Here is a 24991-nt window from a genome sequence, read left to right as displayed (position 1 = left end):
CAAAAATATTTACTCCAAAATGATAACAACAACAACAATAAATACGAGATAATCAAATATCATATTCTTTAAAAAAATTTCTCCAGAAGACTATGAGATTTTTCGCGAACAAAAAAAAAAAAGAATAAAAAGAAAAAAAGGAAGGAAAATGGCAATTAACAACGCGTACTAGCGCGACTGTTAAATCCCTTATCATGACTGATACAGTCGATGATCTCTTTCGAAAGAAGACCGAGCCGTCACCCGCCTCTTATCTATTCGCGTCATAAAAAAATATATCATCGAGTAATACGTCGGCAAATCTCGACGATGGTGTGCAATAAAAAATGTCGAGAATTGGTAAAATTCTCGTCTCGTCGCGTCTCGTCTCGTCTCGCGACCTTCTGTCGTGTCAACGGGTTCCTCGATGATTCCGCGACGTTCTTTATTCGTATGATTTTATTCATGCTCTCGAATTTATCGGAAGGTTGATCGTTGTACTATGATGCATAGATGTAAATATGCGCATCGTCGTTCGAAGGATGATAGGACACCTTTCAGTCTCGATAAAACTTTAACATTTGAGGAAGATAATGCGGTTCGACAAACTAGAATTACAGATCTAATATAAAATAAGTAGATAAATGTAATTATATGAGAAACTTAAATTATTTTAAATCAATCAATTTGATCGATTTTGTGATTCCAGCGTTAAATCCAGTGTTAAATCGGATGATTCTACGTGCATTTCTCTCTAATTTAATTTCCTTATCAGAAAAGACAAAGAACAATCATTCCGCTTCCTATCTTCTTTCTCTTATTCTATCTCCGTTTCTCCCTCCTCGTTTCATTTGTCTTCGACAAATTTATTTATAAAAACAGCGTTGTTTGTCGTGACTGATTTAACGAGCGTCGACACACTCTGGTTGCTTATGTGTTTGTTTGATCGTGCCTTTTGTTTCCTTGCCTCGTCGACACATTCGTTAATACCGCGTAATTCCGAAGCGCGATTCGAGATCTCGAAATATCTCTCGATTCCTTGTTTTTTCGTTTGCTTTGTTTTTTTCTCTCTCTCCCTCGTTTGTGGATTTGTAATTCGTCGCGTGACGAGTCGTCTCTTCGAGGAATATTGCGATGAAATTTTCCAACGCGTTCCGCGTTCGATTTTCACCACGATTTCGGACGAGATAGCTCTCCCTAGAGATTTTGGAGGGCTTTGCGCGAGGATTCTGGAGAGATATTAGGGATTTTCCCTATTCTCGAATTTTTAGCGACACTATAGCCCACGATGGTACCGACTTAATGGAATTCTATAAATTTCCATAATTCTCCGCTAGGTTCTCTTTAGCAATTCTATCCTTGGCTTTTCCAGTATTTTTACGTATCTTCTTTAAGATTTGATTCCTTCTTCTTCTCACCGTGAAAATTCTTGAATTTCCAAACGTACCGTAATTTTACTCACGCGACGATCTCGAGATTCTATAAACACGTTTTCAATTTTCTGAATTAAATAGTTTCATTACATGTGGTTACAGAGATACGATACTGATCTTCAAAATTGTTCGAAAATTGTTTAATTTGATTTGACGTGCCTTTAAGTAGTAATAAAAACTTTTATAATTTTCCTCGCGGAACATTTTATCGATCTCACAGCTGTGGATGGATATATCACGCAATGATACATCACGCAAATTCTCCACGTTTCGTAATTTCTCGAAAGCTTTACGTAACGATATTTCAATGTTCCCCGTACAATTTCGTCCCCGAAAGAAACTCGACGATCACCTTTCATCTTTTATTAACTGCTGCTATCATTTCCAGATCCAATTTTACACCTCTTCACATATCAATTGGCCAGTTTCTCTTCATTAAATTAGACGTCGGCCGCAATCGGCCACTTCCGGCCCTCCCGACAGAGTGAAATCGGAGGAGGGGGGGGCTTTGATCAGGTTTTGGAAACCTGTAACCCTCTAATTACCGAAGCTCGGCCACCTCTTCAAAAGGGTTTTCGAGAGAAAAGAAAGTTGCAATTTCGTGTCCACGAGCGCGGCACCGCACTTCGGAGAAGCAATAAATCGCGTTTTTTCGACCGGAGGCGGACCTTTCCTCCTCCTCCTCCTCCTCCTCTTCCTTCTCCTCCTCCCGGGATCCGTGTTTTCGAAAGCGTTTCGAGGTATCGATTACCTTTTCGCGTGTCGTCCTTTCGAAATCGTACACCGCCAATCGTATTTCCCTATTGCGAGCGGACGAATTTCGCGCTCCAGACGTTTCTGGAACGTGAAATGCGAAAAAGAAGCGAAAAATAAGAAATAAGCGTAATGAAGTTGCGCTTCGTATATATGAATCGTATATAATCACGCTTCGAAAATGTGAGTGTGAAGGAGATTAGCGGTTGATTTTTTTTTCGGTGTCAACGCTCCACGAATGGTATTGATATGAGAGAGAAAGGGGAGGAGAAGAGAGTGGGAGTCTTGGCGAAATTGCGAATAAAAAGAAGGAAAAGGAAGAGAGAAATAAGAACGCTCGAAATAACGAGCGTTATCATTGTGCTGTGGGATGCGCGGTCCTCCAAGTCTGATTTTTCGAGGAAAGCGTTCGTAAATCAAGCTTTGTTTCTGGTACATAAAAATGTGACGTGACAGATAAGTTTCGCGTTTTATCTTCTTCATACCGTTATCGCTCTTGCTACCAGCCAATCAATATCCAAACTTTCGTTGTGGAACATTGTTGGTCCGATAGATGTTGTGTTGGCCTCCTGCGATTATTTTTTTTTCTTTTTCATTCGACGATAATTCGTTGAAAACACGCTTGAAATTATTCCATTTTAATATCGTGTACGACAACGATTATTATTATTAGTTTCAAACTAATAATATCAAAAAGTTCCTAATTCCAAACTTTCAATTAAATAACGATCGATCGATTCTTCTCTTCGAAAACGGAAATTCCTGAAAGGGAATGTCGCACACAAACGAAGTATCAAAGCAACAATTTTCCAAAAACACCATCCCCTATATCTTACCCTCTTTCTCTCTTTTCCGAAGAGAGGAAGAAGCTCAATACGATTTAACCTATTCCAGGAAAAACAAAAATAAAATTTTCCCACACACCTCGAGGCGTGCAAGGCATATCAATTATTCCATCTTCTTCTTCTCACAAATCGTTTCATTTCACCCGTGTGCTGGAAGCGTTGAAAGTCCGCGAAAGATCTCGAATCTCCTCATCGGTTCGACTAGTAGAGAACCCTGTCACCTCTGCGCCAACGAGAAATCCGCCGATTTTTCTCGCTCGGCGACCGGTCCACGCCCATGCGCCCGCTCCCTTGCCCACGCGACGCGATAAGGAGAATGCGAGCGTGTACAGAGCGTGTATCGCGAAGAGTGGGTCACGCATGGGAAACTGGAACGGTTTCATCTCGAGGCGGAAGACTCGATTTTTCTCCCGAGGAGAAACCGCCGATTTTTCTTTCGATCGGGCCCCAGTTTCTAGGTTAGACACATGTAACGCGCGCGTGATCTACAGGGATAGATCCTAGGTGCTATTACTGGAACCAATTGTTGAAGTTATATATACGTGACGTGCAGCACGAATTGTTTCGATAATAAAAGTTGGGCTGTTTTTTTTCGCATTCCAAATTTTCTTTAATCGCGTGGATATGATAGATAATGATAATAAGAACGATATCGCGAGCTTCTTTATTTCGTTCTTTTTGCTTCTCGATACGACCTAATTTTTCTCGACTCGTGTTTACAAGAAATATCTCGATCTTCGAGTACATAGGAGAAAAAATAATAAGAAGTAATTGAATCTCAAATTTTAATCTTTACGAAACAGTCTGTGTAATACGAGAAAACATAAGGCAGGCTGATGTTAGCCAAAGGGTTGCAAGAAGAGAAAGCGTGTAGACACTCGAGAGAGTCGTAAATTAAGCCCTTCCCTGTAGCAGGTTAGAGATTTTGAAATATTCTTGGAAGATTTTGAAACATTCTATCAATTATCCCTGCGTTTTATTTAAATCTTTTTTATCAAATCCAAGTTAAAATTCTTTTTTATAATTCAGCCGAATAGAAAAGATGAACAATTTGGATAATTATCGATCGATTATTTATTCTTAAGAAAAATTTCATCGACCGGGTTTTCATTATTTATCTCAATTATCAATTTATACTTCTTCAGTCAAACAGATCGCTGTTGTAATAAAATACGAATACAAGGGTGAATCCGTTTCGAACGATTCCAGCCCTGAAAGAAAAAAAAAAAAGGAAGAAGCACTTCCGACGAGTCGTCGAATCGAAAGATTTTCGGCTACTTATGCAACACCATGCACAAAACCGCGGTTACTATTTATAAAGAAACGCATCGAGAGCGCGCGTTATCTCACGAAGCGAGCAAGTCGGGATTCAAGTTCAATTCGGTCCGGTGCAATGCACTTTGGCCGTGTTCTTTCGAGAGTGGATGGAATGATTCATTCGACGGAATTAGTCAGAGCCGCGAGAAGATCGATCGTTGGAAACGTTGAGAGAGCTCGATTTCACGGCTCGCAATTTCGATGTCTCGGGAAACCATTGTCGATTCATTTCGTTTCCCTTCCTTCCTTCCTTCGGATCCCGATTTCTTCAGGATTTGGGAAAAATTTATTTCGCGTACTGGACGAAACCTAGTAAAGTCTTTTAAGGAGAGTCTTTCCTTTGAGAACGGAAAAATAATATTTTTCGAAAATTGGAAACCGAATCTGAGATTTATCACGCGACGAGATAAAACGAATTTTGAAAAGTTTCCGATTGGTCGAAATTGGTGGATTTCAGAACGGAAAAGTTAAAAAATGTCACGTCCTCGGTTAAAATTTATACATTCACTGTGTTTGGCATAAGTGGAACGATATAAGTCGAATCGAAATAAAAGTTAATTCAACGGGCAATAATAATAAATTTAATGGAATTTATGCCTCGTATTTAATAATTCTAAGCGTTAATACTCAATAACACGTGGAATATTTATTCCATAAATAAATATATATTTTATCATGATATATTATTGGAACAAGTAGGATACTATTTTATGTCGACTTTACTGGGTCACTTGAAGATTGGCCGCGACAATTTTAAATAAATAAAACGATCGATAATCAGCATTGGAAAAAACAGCGCTATTTAACGCGAGAATCGCTTAATTATTTATAAATCTTTTACATTTCGTTGTATCCCCAAATGTATCAATGGATTTGATAAACATTATATATGAATCATATTAATTATCTGGGTGTAATGGTGCACGCCTGCAATAATTCCAATGTTGAAATTTAACGTAAAGGAAACGTATTCAAAAAAAAAAGAAAACAAAATTCAATTCGCATTCAAGAACAAGAAAAAAAGAAAGGAAAGAAGATAAAATAGAATAAAAAAGAAAAACAAAGAATACAAGAAATAGTTGAATTATTCACACAGTGCGTGCAGCGTAGACAAGGAATTCACGTAGTTGGAAAAGACGCGTTTCGCTGGAGCAGCCACGACGACCTCTCCATAAAAGTCTCTCGATAACTGGGTTTCTCTCTGGCGTTACTTCTCGCGACATCGCATTCAAAACATGATCTCCTTTCTTTTTCGCCTTCTCCACAGGCGCTTGGCCATTTTTCGCAAGCCTTTGACGAGGCCCATTCGATATATATATATATATAGTATGAAACATTGCTACAAGTTGTTCCATTGTTCTTTTCAATCGTTTTCTTATTACGTAAAAACTTTATACTTTTCTTAGAGAAAATTTTTTAAACATTTTTTATGGTTTTTAGACATGTGTCTTTTTCGTAGTTTTTTTAAGGGATCTTCGAAGTTATCTAGAATTTGATGGAATTTTTTAAATCGATGGATTTTAAAGTAGAGAAAGGATCCGAGTGTGTGTGAAAAGAGAATAGACGAAGCATATGGAAATACTCGAAATGATACTTTTATATAGGAGAGGGATAGCAGTTTCTTTTGCGAAAAGAATCTTATAAAGGATCTTAAATTATTGTTGAAAATTCGATTTCTCTTCGGATTGTCCCTCGAAAATTCCTCGTCGAGTTTGCGCTATTGATTTTATGCGTTATCTCTTGCATGCTAAACCGTTCGTTACAAACAAATATACACTAGACTTCTCGAATATGTTATTCGTAGGAAAAAGTCTGAGGTATTCGAGTCTGGATACCTTGATAAACAAGTTTCAGGCTCAATGTACCGAGTCACTTGTGTGCAGAGACTGCATTAGAAAATGAGCCACGTTCGAGAAAGAGCGATACGAAAAAAAAAAATCATTTTCTAATATTAGTACAGTTTCAACTGTAACAAGTTCGACAAACTTTAACAGATCGAATTTCTATCGTCGATATGATAAATTGGAAATACACAATTTCCTTATCAAATTTCTCATCGATTTATCATCCGATCTAATTACATTTAATCATCAGCTGAAGAAACCAACATCTCCATTAATTATTGCAAATATCATTTTCAAAATTCAAATATTGCAACAAGAAACGCAGCTTAAAGTGGTTGTAACAAGTAATAAACGCGTTTCTCTCTGCAGGAGGAGGGATAAGAAAGAAAAATAAAGTCGTTGCGGTGCCTATTTCGCCTAGGTGCGCGAAAGTGGAACGAAAAAAGGAGTAGCGGAGGGCCCCGGTGTTCCGAGATGAAATCGAGGACGGTGCATGCAGCAGGCAACCGTGCCATTAAGTAGATTGAATATTACCCTATATTCGGTGGAGAGGCGCGCAATCAATAATGTAGAAAAATGCGCTTATTCCCGAGCCTTGAATCGGCTCTCGAATTCAGTTCTAATTTGCCACGGAATTGGCCGCCGAGGCGCGCGTCTCTGTTTCCACTCACTTCTCGAGGGGAGATTCCCCCCGAACCGTTACGCGACGTTTCGCTCCAAGACGTTGCATTTGCATTGGACGGTGTTTCGCGCCCGGTCGGTAAGGTTGATCGATCTTGAGCCGTGTTTGAAGTTTACTTGGGTAATGTCAATGAAGTTGGAACGAATCCTGATTGCTCGATTAGAATGTAGTTCATCCAGTTTATTTTTGCACGGGCGACATGGCAAAATTACTCGGATTGTAATCCGATTGTGCGAATATTGCAAAATATCGTATCGAGAATTGTTGTTCACCATTGGACGGAAACGAAGGATCGAATTGATATGATGGAATTTTGTATAAACGTGTATGAACGTTTTCTGGAATGGATGCAGAACACAGATGTACGTAAAAATTGTAAAAATCGATGGAGATCGAACGGTGTGATTCGTAATAATTTTACTACGTCTCAGTTGGAAATCCAATGAAGAAAGATTCGCAGGATTTGAATATTATTCTCACTCGGTTAAGATATAATTGTTTATTCGTTCTACTTGTGAAGTACAGCCTTACTTTTGCCAAGTTGCCTTTGCCAACTTACTACCACCACTACCGAGTTACTACTAATCTTAGTTGAAGTACAATAGTTGAACATATAATATACAATAGTAGATAATTTAACGGTGTCTCCTATAAATCTCAATCTTTCTAACGATGTATCTTTCTTGAAGTTGATTCTAAAATAGATTCTACAACTTCAAATTTTTAAAAGCTATTATTCTTCTTCTGTGAGAAAAATCTTCGAATGATTCCAAGCTTGATATAAAGTTAATCTTACAAAATGATACGAGAGGTCTTCTTCTTCTTTTTTTAAAAAAAAAAGCGCGTCTGAAATACAGGATACGATCTGAATTAAACGCGCATAAAACTTCGCCTAACTATTCCCTTCAAGGACTAAGAAGTTGAAGCGCACCCCAGGGAGGAACGAACTCGAGGAATGTTCGATGTGAATGAACTTCTCGTAGCCTATGAATGACGAGTGTTTGGAGTAGCGTAGAAGGGATCGAGTGGCTGTTTAGGGTTGAGCTTTGGTTTCCAGTGAAACCTGTGTCGGAACGACTTCTAGGAACGCACGTGGAGCATTGAACTTAACCACGTCAAGACTCCATCACCACGATAAATTATCGTGGCCACGAGTCGTAATTAGAAATTGACTTATCACTCTTCACGTTACGGGAATCGATTTCACGAGTTGCCGCCCGTAATTTATAATACCGTATAATATATGGATCGATATTACACGGCAAACACCGTGGGAAAAATATTTTTTTTCGTTATACAATTTATGAAATTTACGTCCAATCGATTTCGACAGCGATAAAGATTCGATTAAGCAAATTTTACGTATCAAATGCGCAAAATATTTTAACGTAATTATCGACGTCTTGACGATTTAATTGAGAGGAGATGTATATTATTTAATTTCGTGGATCAAATATCGATAGATCAAATCGTAAGTGGTAATATAATTATGTAACATAGGTTGGAAAATTTTACGACGTATCCCAGCTCGAGCTGGGAATCCATGACATTTGGAAGACATTTTAAAAGGGATTAAAATAATTTGGAACCGCATTGACATTTGAGGGACGTTATTTTATTAAAGTCGGTTACGAAAAACTGAGAAATCGGAACTTTAAAAAAATTTGTAATTACTTATATATCCAGTTTCGATTATTCTTTCTTTCACTCTCAAACTGTTAATTCGCCAACATCCTCGCCAGCATTTATACGAGCAAACAATTTACTCGAAAAAATTTGTATTCGATTTTCCAACATCGTTTTGACGTTGCATCCTTCGTTAACCAGTGGATAAAATATTTTTCTCCTCTTGGAGAGAAAGAGAGAAAAAAAATAGGCTTCCCGATCAAACGATAAGAGGATGCTGAGAGAAAAACATTTTTAAGGAATTACACGATTCGAACGTTCTCTCCAATTCAACCCTGAATGTCGAACCTGTTCCATCCCATTTGTAAGATAGTAATTTTCGAGTTTGAGCTTAGCCGTTGTCCGAACGGACAGCTCCCCTTTCTAAGTGGCATGCTGATTACGAATGCAAAGAGCAACTGTTAACCGTGTTTAAATGATAATGAGAGTAGTAATTGGACGATTTATGACCGATTAACGTGCATTGCTCTATAATTTCTCTGTTATAAATATAAACCAAGGTACGAGATGATAATTATGAGCGTGATTTTTATTCTCGTATTAATTAGAAGAATTTTTATTGTTTTAACTCACAATCATATCGTCGAGATGTGTTTCAATTGGATGTGTTAATTCTTTAAATTGCTATTCGGCACAGAGTATGTTTTAAAAGGTGGGTCGATATTGGGTCGATATTTTCTTAAAATTAAACAAACGTTTCAATGCTTTTATTGTAGAAAAAAGAAAGAAAAAAGAAACGAAGCTTCAGGACGCTCGTTCGAAAGTAGAAATTGTGTTCTTCCGATTCTAAAAATTCTAAAAAATTAAATTTCGAAAATTGTACCGGTTCTCTTCGTTTGTAGCGGGCGAAGCTTGGATTGAAAATGCTAATTTAGTTTTAAAAATAAAAACAGTTTTCTTCGTCGTATGATATTTAGAAATTTCTCACCTTCTCGAAATTAAACTCGAATTCTGTTTTTTAAGAAACGGAGATGGAATTTTTCTTAGTTATTTCTATGCAAAAATATGGGGACGTAACTTGTAAAAAAAATAAAAAATAATTCTGTGTCGAGGATTTTGAACGCAAAGTTTCACGATTCACAAGTTCAATTCGAAGAGGAATGAACAATCGAAATACGAAAATACGAATTTAAATCATGCCTTTATTATCATCGAAAATCAATTCTTCGCCGCGTTACCAGTGTCTCGTCCACGAGAACTCCGCAGACGAAAAGAAACTTTCGACCGAATTTTATGCAAATTTCCAGTCTGTTTGCCGTCTGTTTTGTTTGCAAATTTAGTTTTACCCGGTGACATCGTCGATTTTTTATTCCGTTTATTTTTTTCCCTTCGACACGAATTCAAGAATTTTTCTAATTTCTCTAATTTCTTCTCCATCGATTCGACTCGATAGAACGAATTTTTGTGTTAGAACGCTTCTATTTGCTTTATACAAATATTTTATCTCTCGAATATTTTCGAGAAATTTTATTTAACGTTCGAGATTATTTTTTTTCTTTTATATATAATATATATATAATAGCTAATTACTGGTGACCCAGATTACATACGCGAGATAATTAAAACTACAACTTTAACACATATTTCAAAATTACAAAGTATTATAAAATGTATCAAGATCAAAGAAATATAACGATGAAAATAGATAGGTCAAAGAATATCCCTTCTTCAAAAAAGTGATAACGATTCTTTTTCTTAAATTAAATTCAGTTCATTCATTCGGAATTAATTTCGTATTTCTTCTAAATACTTTTCTCCATTGTCTTATAAATTTGTCACCCGGGATAAATCATCTTCTGTTAGTAAATTTTCATACGTTTCTCGAAGATTACGAATATCGTGGCGTGTACAATAATCTGTAACAATTTATAAATGTTAATTGTACAGTTTGAATACGAATTATATATACATACGAATAATAACGCATAATGATTGGCCATAGTATAATAATTTGTCGCGACATCTGCTTATGGAAAAGGAATTAGTACGGGAAGAAGAAGAAGGCCGAATTTGGCCGTTCGTATAAATTAACATTCGTATGAATCACACGATTTAATATTCGATACGTAACATTCCAATAATTATCGTACCAATTATCCCCGAACCTCCTGACTTATGATTTATTTTATTCCATCGAGCGGATCTCTCTATCGAGAATCGAATAAAACGGCAAAACAAGAAGATTTATATTCGGCCCAATCTTCGAATACGACAATGCGCTTATCTCGCTGCTCTATTTTCCGATCTATGAAAGAGACACTTCAAATTTCAGATTTGAAGAAATCGAGTGAATGGATAATGATAATCGAACGATCACTGACCTCTCCTATTTTAATCTATCGACACACTCTATTCATCCGTTCTTTGATATAATGCACGAGCTCGAATTTATTGGACAGCTTGATAAATATTGTTTCTAAAATCTCGTAATCGTTACAAATTTTTACCATTTTTTCCCCATTCATTCCGTTATTATTTCCGTTTTATTGTTATCCTTCCCAAAAAAGAAATTCCAATTTCAAACTCGCTACAATTCGTTTCAATTTCGCTGGACCATCGCGATACATTCCCAAACGCAACGGGACGATATTTCTCGCCGCCAAAGAAAGAGACGGGATAGGCGATCGAGCGGGCACAATAGCATCCGAGACACCTGCAATCGAGCATAAATAATCCGGTGAAACGAGCGCGCGTATATCATCCCCTTAACCCGTAATGAGTTCGCGATGAATCTTCCGAGACTGGGGCGTTTCGACGCGCGGCCGACAAAGGGCTCGAACGGCGATGTTGCCAACGTAACAACGCCCCCAGTGATATATATATATATATATAGAATATATACCGTTTCGCCACGGCGAAATAAAATCGTCATGAGGAGGCTCGAGCCGTTTTATCTAGATCGAAAAACTGGATCCTCGCTTCTTCAACGATCCTTGAAATTATCTCCAATTATCCGACTGGAGGCATCGACTCTGTGCGGAGTGGAGTTAAATCCAGAGTGGAGAATTCGGTATGTCGGGTAAATAAGATAAATAGAAACAAGTCCTGCGTGTGTGATGCAGGTTGGAGAGGGGAGTTGATCGGGGGAGTCGAATTTGTAGCGCGTTTAACGCGGTAATGGTGAATGGGGAACGGTGTGAGACAAGATTGGTAGCGGAAAGGGAGGTTGGCAGCCGTGCTAGGGGTCCGATTATACGCGGCTTTGTCGCCTCGATCGCGCCACGTGTTAGGTTGGCGCTACGTGTTAAATGCTTCTTTTCAGTCTGTAGTTACGACTATGGCGTTCGATTCGGTACGAATGGAATTCGGTCCTCTTTCTCTTCGTATAGAATCGAAGTCTAATATAATCTAACTCGTTCACAATCAAAATAGCTTCAAAATAGGTACGATATTTGCGCAACAATTTGTATACTTTCTCGATAATTTGACGAAGCTAGTTGATCTTTTTATCTTTCAATTTTTGAACGTTGCGTTCAGACAAATGGTGAAGTCGATATAACTCACGTCTCCCGAAGTAAGAATTATATCTTTGATAATTTATCTCTGTACTTCTTCATTCAAGACTCTGAATTCCAAGGCTACGCTTTGAAAGCATTTCGTGTTTCCAAGAGATTTCAACGGTTCAAACTGTTTTATTGCATCCCCCTTGAATAGCACCGTGAATGCATTCCAAGTATCATGTCTCCATTGAAGGCTTAACGATCAGCCTCCGCCTGATTTTTCTGCCCCGAAACGAATAATTTTCTGGTTTTCTCGCGAAACTGTTTTTTGCCCCCGTAAAATTACTTTATTTTTAACAAATACGTAATTGCAATCGGCGCGCAAGGATTCTCACGGTCCAATTCGTTTTGCTCGCTTCGTGAAAAATGATTGGGCAGGTAGGAAAAATATCGTTTCGGCGAAACGGGGGCCGATCGGAAGGAAGGCCGTGCCTTGGATTCGACGGCCGTTCTGGATGACACCGCGCGGAATTTTAATAGTTTTAACCATGCGAGTGAAGGGTATACATAAGCGGGAATGATTTCTCCCGCGAGAGTGACACTGACCCCCTTCTCCCGAGCAATTCCGTTAGAGAGTGATTTCCTTCGTGCGTGAAACCCGTGTGTGGGAAACACAATCGATTCGAGGAAATCCCCTCTGTTCTCCCTATTATCTCGACTCTATCATTTCGATTCTTCCACCAACTTTTCAAACTCCATTGAAACATTGCATCCTCACCAACGAATTACTCGAATCCTCCCTCCAACCGCTGCTACTCTAATTCCATCACTCGGAATTCTCAGAATTCTCCCAGATTCGAATTCTGATAGCTCGCCTTAGGCCTACCGAGTTATCATAGTCAATAAATTTGTTCCCTAGGAATAAAAGAAGGACAACTCGGACAACTTGGTTCCGCTGCACCTTGTGATTTCGAGCTGAGGGGGAGGGGAGGGGCCTCTGCTCCGTGATTCTTCGTCTCAAACGAAGGCATTTGCATTCCTCCCCTGGCCTCCGCCTCGTCCGATTTAAGAAGGGAATATACGAGCCGGGGGCCCGCTCCTCCTCCTCCTCCTCCTCCTCTTTCCTCGTCCGTTTCGCGCGCGCACGCGTTCGGTAGCCGTCTCCTCCCGGCCGTAGGAGCGCACGCAGGAGGAGAGAAGGCCTGTTGTGCGGCGTGTTTCGAAAGAGGAGAAGGTGGAAGCCGAGCGGCGTGAGGCAGGTCAGGCGTCCTCGGCCACCGGGGAATGATTCATTTTCAGAATGGGGCCCCTCTTCATCGGCCGGGCATTCGCATGCCTCGTGCCTACCTCGTGGTGACGAACGGTCGAGTGTACGTTTTCCGTGAATTTCTCGCGCGGTCGATGAGTTTTTTGCCTCTTCTTCTCACCCCCTTGAAATAGCATTCCAGGCTTCTGATAATTGTATATATATATATATATGGTGATGAGTTGTTCGATCTTTGCTTTTATTATTATTATTATTGGCTTATGATTGGCCTGGAGAAATAAAGCGGAGGAATCGACTCGTTCTTTTTTCAAGGGACGATTGAAAATTTTGAGGGAGAGAGGATTTATCCGTTGAAATTATTCTCTTCTCCGAGAGAGAATTAAATTTACTTTGCCAGGTTGATTTCGTTTAAGCTGTTTCATCTCCTCGGAATAGGAGGCAGGCGTCGTAATTAAGTCCACTTTGATAAACCGCCTCTCCGCGGGATAGAGCTAGAGCCCATAAACCACCATTACCATTAACCATAGCTGAAGATAAACTTGGAAAACTCGAGTTACCTTATCTTCGCCCCGTTATCGAATCCTCCACCATCCTTTTAACTTCGATAAGTCAAACTCTACCTAAAACCGATTCTCTCGAGTTGAGATCTAAAATAGAAATGCTCCCTATTCCAAAATTCGAGATCTCAGATCTCGATCGTTCGGAATAATGGAAATAATGGAAACTCGGCAAAGAAAAAAGAAAGTGAAGCAAAGGAGGGACTCTCGTTACGATTAGCGTAGCCGTGGGATGGAAGGAGACAGCCCTATCTCGACCCAGCCGAGATACACGCGTGTGCACACCGCCCGTCTCTCCTTCTCTCTCCCTCTCTCCCCCAACCTTAACCCGCTCCTCTTTATATTCACCGTGCGTATTCGTATGAACGGGCCAACGACAGAGAGCGAATACCACAGACGTCAGTGTGGTGCGAACGTAGAGACATCCGATGACCGTATGCAAATCGCATCCTTGACTCGGCGAATGCAAGTACATAACACGGACGTGTACACTCCGTTAGGCGTTGGTGTATATACCTGCGTCAACGTGTCAATGACCGGCGCCGGTTTTATTCTCTCGTTCTCTTCTCGCATCTCTATGGTCCTTCGTCGTCGTCGTCGTCTCGTACGCTCGCCCTCCTCCCCTCCCTTCCCATCGTCTCCATCCCCGCACGCGATTCGTATTCATATTCGTCTTCATCTTGATCCTCGAGGTCTCTAGGGCTTGCAAACTTGGGGGTGGAAACTTTCTCTCTCGTTTCTTATGTATACCGGGTGTGCAATTCCCAGTTGGTGAGAATTTTATGAGGGGATCCTATTTCGTATATTGCTCCCTCGGTTAATAGAACAATCTCGTCGGTTGCTCCTTCGATCTTAGTTCGATTATTCGTTTAACCATTACCATTAATTCGTTTTTAGCACGAATTTCTTCCTCTTTTTAATTTTAAATTCAACTCGAGATTCATTATTCCTCGAATACTCGTGAGTGGTTGTATACGTATATCAGGACACCGTGTAGTTCCTCCTAAAACGTCGAGATTTTTTTCATGGCCGGTCGAGATACGGGCGCCTCTCCTTTTCCCTCGGCGGATACCAGCCACGGTTATTCCGCGTGACTTTTATGCCTCGTAACTTAGCCCGGGATTAGGACCCGGAGCGACTCCCCTCCTCCTCCTCCTCCTCTCTTCCTCTTCGAGAGGAGTATCTTCTTCTTCGGGGGCATGGAGGGAAACGAGTCATCCAAGTGCGCGACAAGTGCGCTCCTCCTCCGTTCGTTGCCTCCGAATAGGGGGTGGAATAAGAGGGAACGTGGGCCTCGTTGTGGAGATCGAATTCTCGAGGAATTGGGGATTCTTGATCGGGCAGAACGAGTGTTTATTATTATAGTGAGTGCGTTATCTCTGGTCCATCTTCAATTTTGTGAAATTAAAATTAAAATTCGATGTAGCGATTTGGCATTTCTTTTTCTCTCCGAAGAAAATCATTTTAAAATAGTAGTTATTCTATGCAATAGATTATCAAAGAAGTGGAAGGAATGTCTGTATATTTTGTTTTATTTTATATTTTTTAATGAAAAGATGAGAAGAGAGCGAATGGGACGGATATTATACACGTATTGATGAATGAGTTTCGTTTAAAATAAAATTAAATAATTGAAACAATTCGAATTCACCTATGACCCAATGACGTGATCGAGAAGAAGAAGTGTGTTCACTTTATCGCGAGTCAGACTGCTATAATAAAACTGTGTATAAAATATCTCTTTCTTATCTAACGTAAAATATTTCCGTCTTGCACGATATATTTTACGGAGGGAAGAAGCAATGCCTGAACAACAATATCTCGCTCTTTTCTACTTCAACTTCTTCATCGACTGAAGAAAGAATAACGGTATTCTCGTCGGTGCGTTTCTTTTTATTTATAACATTTTCCCTCCTCGGAGAACAACGTTTCCATCCACGTTGAATTTCCATATTCGTTTCGCGAACGAATCCATTGAAATCAATCCATCATACAATTACGCCAATCGTGTCAACTCGAATACGGGTTGTTCATCCTCTTATGTATCTACAGGTTGATTCATAAATGCGCTTGTAAGGAACATATTGCCAAGAATGTTCTTTTTCAATCATATTATCAATCTTAGAAATTATTTTAGAATATATATGTTTCATGATATATGAAATTTCTAATCCTGGTATTTATCCTGTAAATTAATTGTGACAGCGAAAGATACCTTCTTTAATCCACCCTCGAAAATGGATATAAAAATATCATAGACACAAACAATATATATATATATGAAAAATATATAGTTGCAACAAGCGCTTATGTTGTATGTTGCAGTGGCTTCTTTGTTATCGCTCTTGTTGCCGTCCCAGTTTCTTCGGTCCGATACACGCAATGCGTTTCAATACTGGCGCACAATGCTTTGAGCCGTGCCCGTTGAAACAATGACACGATTCGTTCGCCGATAGCCGTTCGTCGCCGTTTGAACCGATGATTTGTTCCTCTCTCTCTCTCTCTCTCTTTTTTCCCCCCATTTCGTAAACGTTTCTCGTCTTTTTTCCCCATCTTTTTCGATTCCACGATTCAATGATCGGGGAAAATGATTTTTCACACCGAGTGACTAAGTTGTCTAAGGCGATACGCTTATACGTAGGCTAGGCAGTAATAATATATCCGCGTCATTGTTCACGCGGCTGGAACGTATCACGGTTCTTACATCCGAGTGAAACGTGAAAAACGTGAGGAACGAAATCGGTCAACTTGGTTCACACTTTTTTCACCGAACAGTCGAGGCGATTATGCGCGGTTGTTAGCGGTTCTCTCTCTTTTTTCTTCCTTTTCTTTTTCTTTTTCTCCCCTCCCCAACTTGGGAACTGGAAAGATAATCGATCGGCAGGGAAACGGTTTTCGATGCTTGGTTCTCTCCTTCTTCCCGATTTTATATAATTAATCTTTTTGCTGGCCTAGACGAATCTGCGAAATTTGATCAGTTTTCGACAATCGTTTTATATCATGATATTTTCCTCGAAATAAAACGTTTCGAATTGCATAAAAATTTAAAAAGATTGGCCACCCTTCTATCTTATTTCCTCCTCTTCTCTCGCGAGAAGTGAAAAAAGAAACGGTATTCCGATTCCTCGAACTTTTCCTCTTCCCGTTATCGCAATCGCGAGAATCTCGTGCACGGGGTGTCTCCTCGCGAGAGGATGGTGGCTCTGAGAAGGATGCAGGATCGCGGGAAAAGCAAGGCGAGCAACGGCACGTCGATAGACCGCATAACACGTCGGCCTGTAAGGCTATTTCTGTACGGGCGCGAGGCGGTCTCCGGCATGTAACAGCCTCTATACACAGTGGACCATATGGAATGGTGTCGTATGAATCAGAATTTTTCCGATATACTCGCGGCAATGAAATTTCTCAAAATTCGATGGACGTTACGTTAATATGCATATATCGGATTTTATGCGTTCCGTCAGTTTTAATCTGATCTGATATTATTGGATACGCCTTTCGAATATGGTAAATTTTAACGCAAGTGGATCGTTGTTTTTGTATAAAAAAAAATGTCGTTTGCAGGATACGATCTTAGTTTGAATTAAGCGACTTCAAGTTGATCTCTGGCGAATTATAGATTCTATAAAACTCGATTACAGAGGTTCGGTAATTTTTGAAATTTTTTTTAAAAAGGTAATCGAGATACTTTTTAGATTCTACTCGTGTGTGCCACCCTATAGACGCGAGGAGCAGGTATAGCAGCCGGCCAAGTGTCTCGTCCGACCGAAAGAACTGTGGATTCATCGTACAAAGATTGATACGAGATCCACTCATGATCAGAGATCTTTTTATTTTTTTTGAGGTAGTAAGATGTGTCTTAGGTAAATTTAATTACAATTTTTTAAAGATTGATTTTTGCAAGATTGTAAATATTTTCTCTCGAATCGAGATTAAAATTAATTATTTCGAAATTATCTCTGTTTAACTGAATCTCTTATTCGGATAATTGAATTGGAATACTCGGTTCAACACAGTTTGCTTTTTACCACTTATCATTTAGAGCAGTTTTATTATGACCGTGCGTGTGTGTATATATATATATATATATATTTACCACTTTGGAAAATGGGCCGAGAGAAGTAATGGAAACTTTCCGTTTCAAAGGTTATTTTGCTTTCTCCTCCTCGTTCGATGCAACAAATTTTCCTGTTAGAGAAATTCGACACACTTCGAATACCGGATAATTATCCCGCATAAATTCTTCTCAGCCAAAGTTCAAAGATAGAACTTCACTTTCCCGAAAACTTATCTCAATCTTTCGTTTCGTTTTCGAGAAATTTTCGCGACAGATCCGTTCGTCTCAAACACGCTTTTTTTCTCGAAACGCATTTACATCGTTACGTGCTAATATTTATATTCACTCGACTGCCTATTTATAATCTCTCGTAAATTCAACGGATAATTCTAAACTATCGGTAATTACCACACAGTGAATCCAATGCGAAAACGGTATAATAACGATCTGTTTCCACTTATCAACTTAACGAGACGTTTACGCTCAACCGCTCGAAAACATAAAATATCTCGTATGCACTTATATTATACAAACATTTCTTCTCCCTCGACATTTAAAGGAAAAACATTATTTGGAAACAATTATAAATTCCTGACCAATTTCCAAAAAATGGAGAACCAATGAGCTTCGCAACCCATTAAAAGTTTCGTCGTCGATGCACACTGTCTCTGTACCGTAAAATTGTTATAAATTATCGAGAGAGACGCGATCTTCGATCATTAAAGGGTCGAGCGACATTTCCTCGGCCGATCGATGGAAAGGCAATAAAGAGAGGACCACCGCTCGGGTCGGGACGAAATTCATTTCCGCCACGGTTAATCCAAGGCGAGAGGAATAATCGGCAGGGGACGATTGTTCGAAAGCGACGCTTCCAATTCGACACCGTTCTTGGTTTAATCGCCGGTTCATTTTGGACGGATGCATTGGATATTGAAAGTCGAGGGGGTGGCTTTGCCGCGTGATCGATCCTTCTTTCGGTAGAATTTATATATATAGATGGATAAAGCGACGCTTTTTTAATCGAAACGAAGAGAAGCGTCTTAAGATAAGGAGGGGTAATCGAGCGCCACCTATGCCGAAGAAAATCAAATCAACGGAGGAAAAAGCGGCGGCAGGCGAGGAAACGCACAGAGGGACGGAATTAGAAAGCTGCGAATGCTGTCAACGGGTAGCTAATTATTTATAGTAGCTACCGCGATAAATCAAGCTCGAGTTGTAAGAGAGACTTTGCGAGGCCTTCGGCTTCCGAGTGACGCGCAAGACCCACCAGCAGCATCATCATCATCATCAACCGGCTCGTTACGCTGCGAGAAGATTGTTTTCGATCGAAGGAATCCGCTTGATTTACGACGCGATCGCTATCCGCGAAATTTAAAGGATATTCCGCTTTCTCACTTTCTCGAAGTCCGCACTCTGCCCGGGAAAGAAGGGAGGGGAGAGGCGACAACGAAGAGAGAAGACGACACCGAGATCGAGGACGAGGGGGAAGAGGGATTTTCATTCCGGTTATCGCGTCGACAACCGCTTATCGCCTGTTAAAATTCTCCGCGCAAGGCCACGCCTTTCCAGAACCCGGCTGCCCTCTTCCCCTCGGATCTGGGACGAAAAACGTATCCACGTGTCCGTTCGCTTGTAAATGGGAAGAGGGAAAATTCGACTCGAAAGGGAATAATCCATCGAAATGGAAAACGTATACGACGATAATTGTATAAACGATCTTGGCAAAAGTTTAAAAAGATTATTAGAAGATATCGAATCGAGATAAAAATTGAAATATATATATACTTGGAATTTATTATGCGATATACAAATACGGTACATTTATACGTAGATACGGAGTATAAACAACAGATAATCGGTATCGTTTAGCAGTTACGATTTTTGTTTTTTATTTTTAACAATCAAGTTATCAGTTCGGTCTGTTGGTTTAGCAATGGAAAAGAAGCAAGTTCATGTAACTTTTCCTCCTTAGTTTAGAATTGTGCGCGAGTATTTAAAATAAGAAGAAGCTGGGAACTAAAGATACGAATGTATTGGAATAATATAAACTCGTTGCGAGGATAATTGTGAATCGGATTCTTGGGATGGATGATTCGAAAATAATTATTATTTTTTCTTCTTGGCCGTCGAGAATTTCCATTCGGACGGAAATTATGAACGCTTTCCGTTCAGCGATAAATTTTGACGCGGATTATTATATTTCGTATCATGAAGTTTAATATCTATCATTATGAGTAATAACAGTTAAAATTTGTAACATCGTAATTTACAATTTAACCGAATCTTTCCCAAATGAAAGGGTTAAAAGTTTTTATAAGGTAATAAATTTCATTTATTTTAATAAATATCATTATTAACGTATATTCATCTCTTGCAAAAGGATCACAATAATTACGCGAATATTCTTTGTAACGCAACACAAGATCTTCTATAACACTTGTTATTTACTTTAGCCAAATTAAAATGTTTCTAAAATAATTTCTATCTCGAAATAATTTCTGCATTAAAGAGAAGAAACGATTGCCATTTTGAATCACGAGTTCTGCGACCGAGTTTCGAAATATCCGCCCGATCCGATCGAACCAAACACAGCTGTTCTTTTCACTTCTTTCACCTCTTTCACGAAACCGCGATCTCCAATTCTCTGTATTGTTGTTCAAAGGAAAGGAAAATCAGCAAATTTTCTCTTCAAGAATCGTGTATCTCGAAATTTCAGGAATCCATGAAAATCGGAGAAATCTTCCGCTCGAAAAAACACTTTAACCCGAAATATGTCATAATTTTTTCCCTTCCTTCCTTGCTTCGACGAATTCGAGTCACGGATTTAAAATAGAATTAAAAATGCGTCCGGTTTAGAATTATTATTATTTAAAATTCTGGATACGATTTGGTATACAATTGTGTATTAACCCTTTTGTTGTATCGAAACTCACGATATTACAAACGTCGAGTTCGTGTATTTATAATTCACCATGTTTGATAAAAAGGAATCATAATAATTAACCCCTTGTCTTACGATATCGAGACATTCTTGGCGTAGATTAATGCGCAATTATAACGAAGCTCTGTATCAAAGTTCAATTTTAACAATTTTAACTCTGACTAATTTCAAATTACAAAACTATAGATCACCAGAAGGACTACACACACGCTTAAGAAATAAGAAAACGAGAATATAAAGATATCCAGCCAATTAAACGCACATATATTTTTATTCTCTTTGAATGATACAAAAAAAGAAAAATCTTTCTTCCAAACCCCTTTTCGTTACACGCGAAGAGAAGTAACGAGCTCGCTCACTCCTTTGCGAAGAGAAAAAAAAAATTGCAAAAATTTCTCCACGCGTATACCCGCGCACGTTTATTCGACATAAATTCGAGCACGCACGAACGCGCAACACGCGTTAAAAGACGTCAAGTGTATCCATTGAACGCAAAGGGTTAATCTTCAACATTGTACCGGCAACCGTGACTCAATTTCTTCAATTTCGCCCCCACCGACCAGGCGACCCGTAGACGAGAAAATCGTGGAGGAGGAAGAGGAGGAGGAAGAGGAGGAGGAACGACGTTGGTCGACGAACGAGCGACGAAAGAGCGGCGCGAAAGGCGGCGGCGGGGGAGGGGGAAAGTGATAGGATTTAATGCCCACGGCGCGCCGTTTGATAAGATGGCCAATATATGTACAATCACGGTGGTTATCGAGTCGTTAGCACCGCGTCGCACTGACCTTTAAGCACGGGGGTCAATTCTGGCTGCTCCTCTCCGGCCCGTGTCACGTACGTACGTACGTGCTCATTTTCTCATAACGCGCGGCAATTGACGAGCCTTGCCTCCGATTCCGCCATACTTTCGCCCGCCGCGCTGATTTTCGCCTCCTTGGCCGATCTCCCTAGCCTCCCCTAGACTTTCTTCTTCGGATCACCCATTGTCGAATTAAAACTTGAGCTTAACTTGGGCTACTCAAATTGCTTGAATTGAGATCGTTGAACGATGATATCGGAATCTTTCACTTGTACGTAATTGCAAATTTACGTTTCTCGAGTGAATAATCGATGCGAAGTTTTAAATTGATTGATCTTAGACGAGAGTCGTTCTTAATTATGATTAATAACTTTTGTAAATAACTTTTGTAAATAATACGTCAACGCGTTAATATTCTTTAGAATTTGTATGCAAATCGTCGTTAATAACGTTACGCCTCGTTCAAGTTGGTTCAAAAAGGAAATGATTTTATTTGTATCGCGTTTCTAAAAATTCTTCTAAAGTTTAATATAAGATTATATCTCGTTAATTAGTATTTACCAGGGAATATTAAGTTTTAAGTTCGACGTGGTGTTCTCGTATTGAAGCCTCGCCAACCCAATTAGTATTCATGGAATAATTACAATGTGCGGCGAGTGTACCAGAAAATCGAAACTTGTTCGTCGCGAGGGGAAAAAAAATCCGGTTTAACGGATACGTCCAGAGCTGAAACTGCAAAAAAAGAAAAGAAAGAAGGAAAAAACGAGACGCTTCTAAAAACTTTGTCTCCGAACGGAACAGGCAGGGGGAGGGGAAGATCTTACTCACTTACTTATCATATTATCACCGTAAAAAAAGGAAGGAATATTTTTCTCGCGCTCGAGGGAAGACGAAGACGAGGCGAGAGGCGAAATAGATCGCGAAAACGCCAAAGTGCCATTACTGGGACACCGGGACGGAGGTTCACGTCGCATACCTGCGACACCCACGTCGCCTCGGATCCACGATCAGCTGCGATAAAGTTGCACCGGACGTTTCAGCTGGTCGGGCGATGCATCCTCCTCGATGCACCAACTCTCTCACACCCACACACGCCCTTTACCCGTGTCAACGGCGCGAGCATACACGCGAGACACGCACAAGCGCGCGCGTAGCGGTCGATAGAGGTGCCTAGCTAGCCTAGCAAGCTACATACGTCGCCTTTTGTGCGTGCGTGCGCGTGTCTCTCTCTCTCTCTCTCTTTCTCTCTCTGTATACTCTCACTTTCGACGGTTGTTCGTGTCGAACGAACGGACACGAGCAAAACGAGAGCCGGCAAACTCGAGGCAGCACGTTTCACGTTGTTGCATTCCGTCACATCGGCCTCCCTCCGAATATACGCGCGTTTTATTGCTCGACGGGATGATTAGCGTGCGCGGCGTCTATCGAACGACGACGACGTGGCTGGTGAAATGGAATGAGGACGCGGTTCGGACAGATAAAGCGGTCGCGGTGCCCCCTTATCTCGCCTCGAAAACGCGCCAGCCAGACTCGGAGAAATCGTCGGCATTGTAGATCAAACTCGCCGACGATTTTTTTTTTTTTTCTTTTTATTTTTGGAGAAAGTGATCTTTTGGAATTTATTATTCTCGGGGTGAATTATCACTCGACATTTATATAACGACAACTTTCCTTCCCGTGGGATGGGAAATGGGGATGAATAAAAATGATGGATGGTCGTTCGTTTAAAAAAGAGAAACATACTCGTTCCGCGGCCAACCTGGTTGAGAACCGCTGATTAGTTATTTTGGATTGAAGAAGTTCGTATTTTTGGAACAGCGGAATAAAAAGAGTGGAGAAATGAATTTGAAGATTTCATTTTACCTCTCGTGTGGGAAAAAAATATGCGAGGGGATTATTTCTAAAACGTCTTTCCTTTCCCTTGTCCACACCTTGCCACTTTGCTCTTACGTTTCGCCTATTAGATTGGGGAATTTAATAAAAAAACGATAATTGTGGATTATTCGAGCGACACGAGGGATTATTCACGTTTATCCGCTTTATTGTGGAATAATTGAATCAGGTTACCAAGTCTTGTACGTTAAATTGAGACTTATTTTTTGCGGATTACGTCAATTCCTGATAAGAGGCTGGCTTTAAACCGTAGGAAATAATCAGTATCAATGAATTCTGCAATAACATACGGAATCTCTCTGTAATTATTCGTCTCGTTAAAAGGATGGATACATATTTTATGCACATCAGATTTTCATCCTCCGAATTCGAATTAAATTCACCGATAACTCCATTCGTTGCTTCTTTTCTGTATATCCTTTTTAAATTTGAAAATCAATCTTTTTACCTTGAACCACCACGAGTCAAGTTTATCTTTGCTCATTAAGGAGCATATATTATCTGGCATAAATAATTAATTATACGCGATGCGATATATTTATAACCGAATAAAGAACATATGTTCACGCGAATACATGGCATCGATGTTTTTCAACAATAATCCATCTTCCTACACAATAAGTAGTGTAGGATTTCATTATGGCGAAAAAAATACATTTTACGACATTTCAGTCAAACAGAACTGAACATCCGGCCAAACGGATGAAAAAATACCGATGTTGAGCCAAAGTATATAGGTAAAAACGCTGTACGCGCTATAATCATCTCAAAGGCTTGTATTATGCGATACAGAAAAAAAAGAAAAAAGGAAAGAAAAGAAAAGAAAAGAAAAATATCGATCCACTAATAACAAAATAATATAACGTTATCATGTTACGCGGTTCACCATATACTCTAGGCATTAATTACGAATCCGTATAGACGTCGATAAAGTAGGCGACTGAAACTATTTCCCGATCACTGAAAAAAATGGGAGGTCTCGGGTATATCCGGCCAGAGCTCGAACCGAATCTCGATCGGCCTCGAGATCGATTCCAGTCGGATCATCGAACTTTCCCGCGGTTCAGGTTCCGCCAGTCCGGCCGTGCAGACTTGGCTCGCGCGATCTCGCACCGCGGCTCCGATTCGATCCTATCCCAGCCGACATTTCCTCCCCTCTTTCCGGCCCTCCTACGAACGCGATGCCTTCGGAAGACCGAAGGCAATTGCAGCAGCACCAGCAGCAGCCCACGGAAAGGTCCATTATCGGTCCTCGATATCCCATTCCGCGTTGCGGCCGCGAGAAAGGGGGTCTCTCTCTCTCTCTCTCGCTTCCCCTCCCTCCGGGTTCTCTCCTCTCAGACGTTGCACTCTCGCGCTCCCGTTCGACTGCACCGAGTGCGTTGCGCTCGCGTGAAAGATGGTGAAAGAAGAAGGGAAGGAACGAGAGTAGCAAACTGCACAGTGAACCATGCCGGTTGACCAGTGTGCCATGGCGGAGGAGGGCGGAGGAGGTCGT

The 24991-nt window shown here is 40.2% G+C and overlaps 1 protein-coding gene across 4 annotated transcripts in view; it reads left to right on the top strand.

Annotated features, from left to right (window-relative positions):
• Positions 1-24991, top strand: part of LOC107992549 (ATP-dependent DNA/RNA helicase DHX36) — a 75542-nt gene that overhangs the window by 12253 nt on the left and 38298 nt on the right. The window lies entirely within an intron of this gene.

The sequence above is a fragment of the Apis cerana genome, linkage group LG3 (assembly GCF_029169275.1).
Source record: "Apis cerana isolate GH-2021 linkage group LG3, AcerK_1.0, whole genome shotgun sequence".
Classification (NCBI taxonomy): Eukaryota; Metazoa; Arthropoda; class Insecta; order Hymenoptera; family Apidae; genus Apis; species Apis cerana.
The sequence above is the reverse complement of the archived record's forward strand: the minus strand, read 5'-3'. Positions and strand labels throughout refer to the sequence as shown.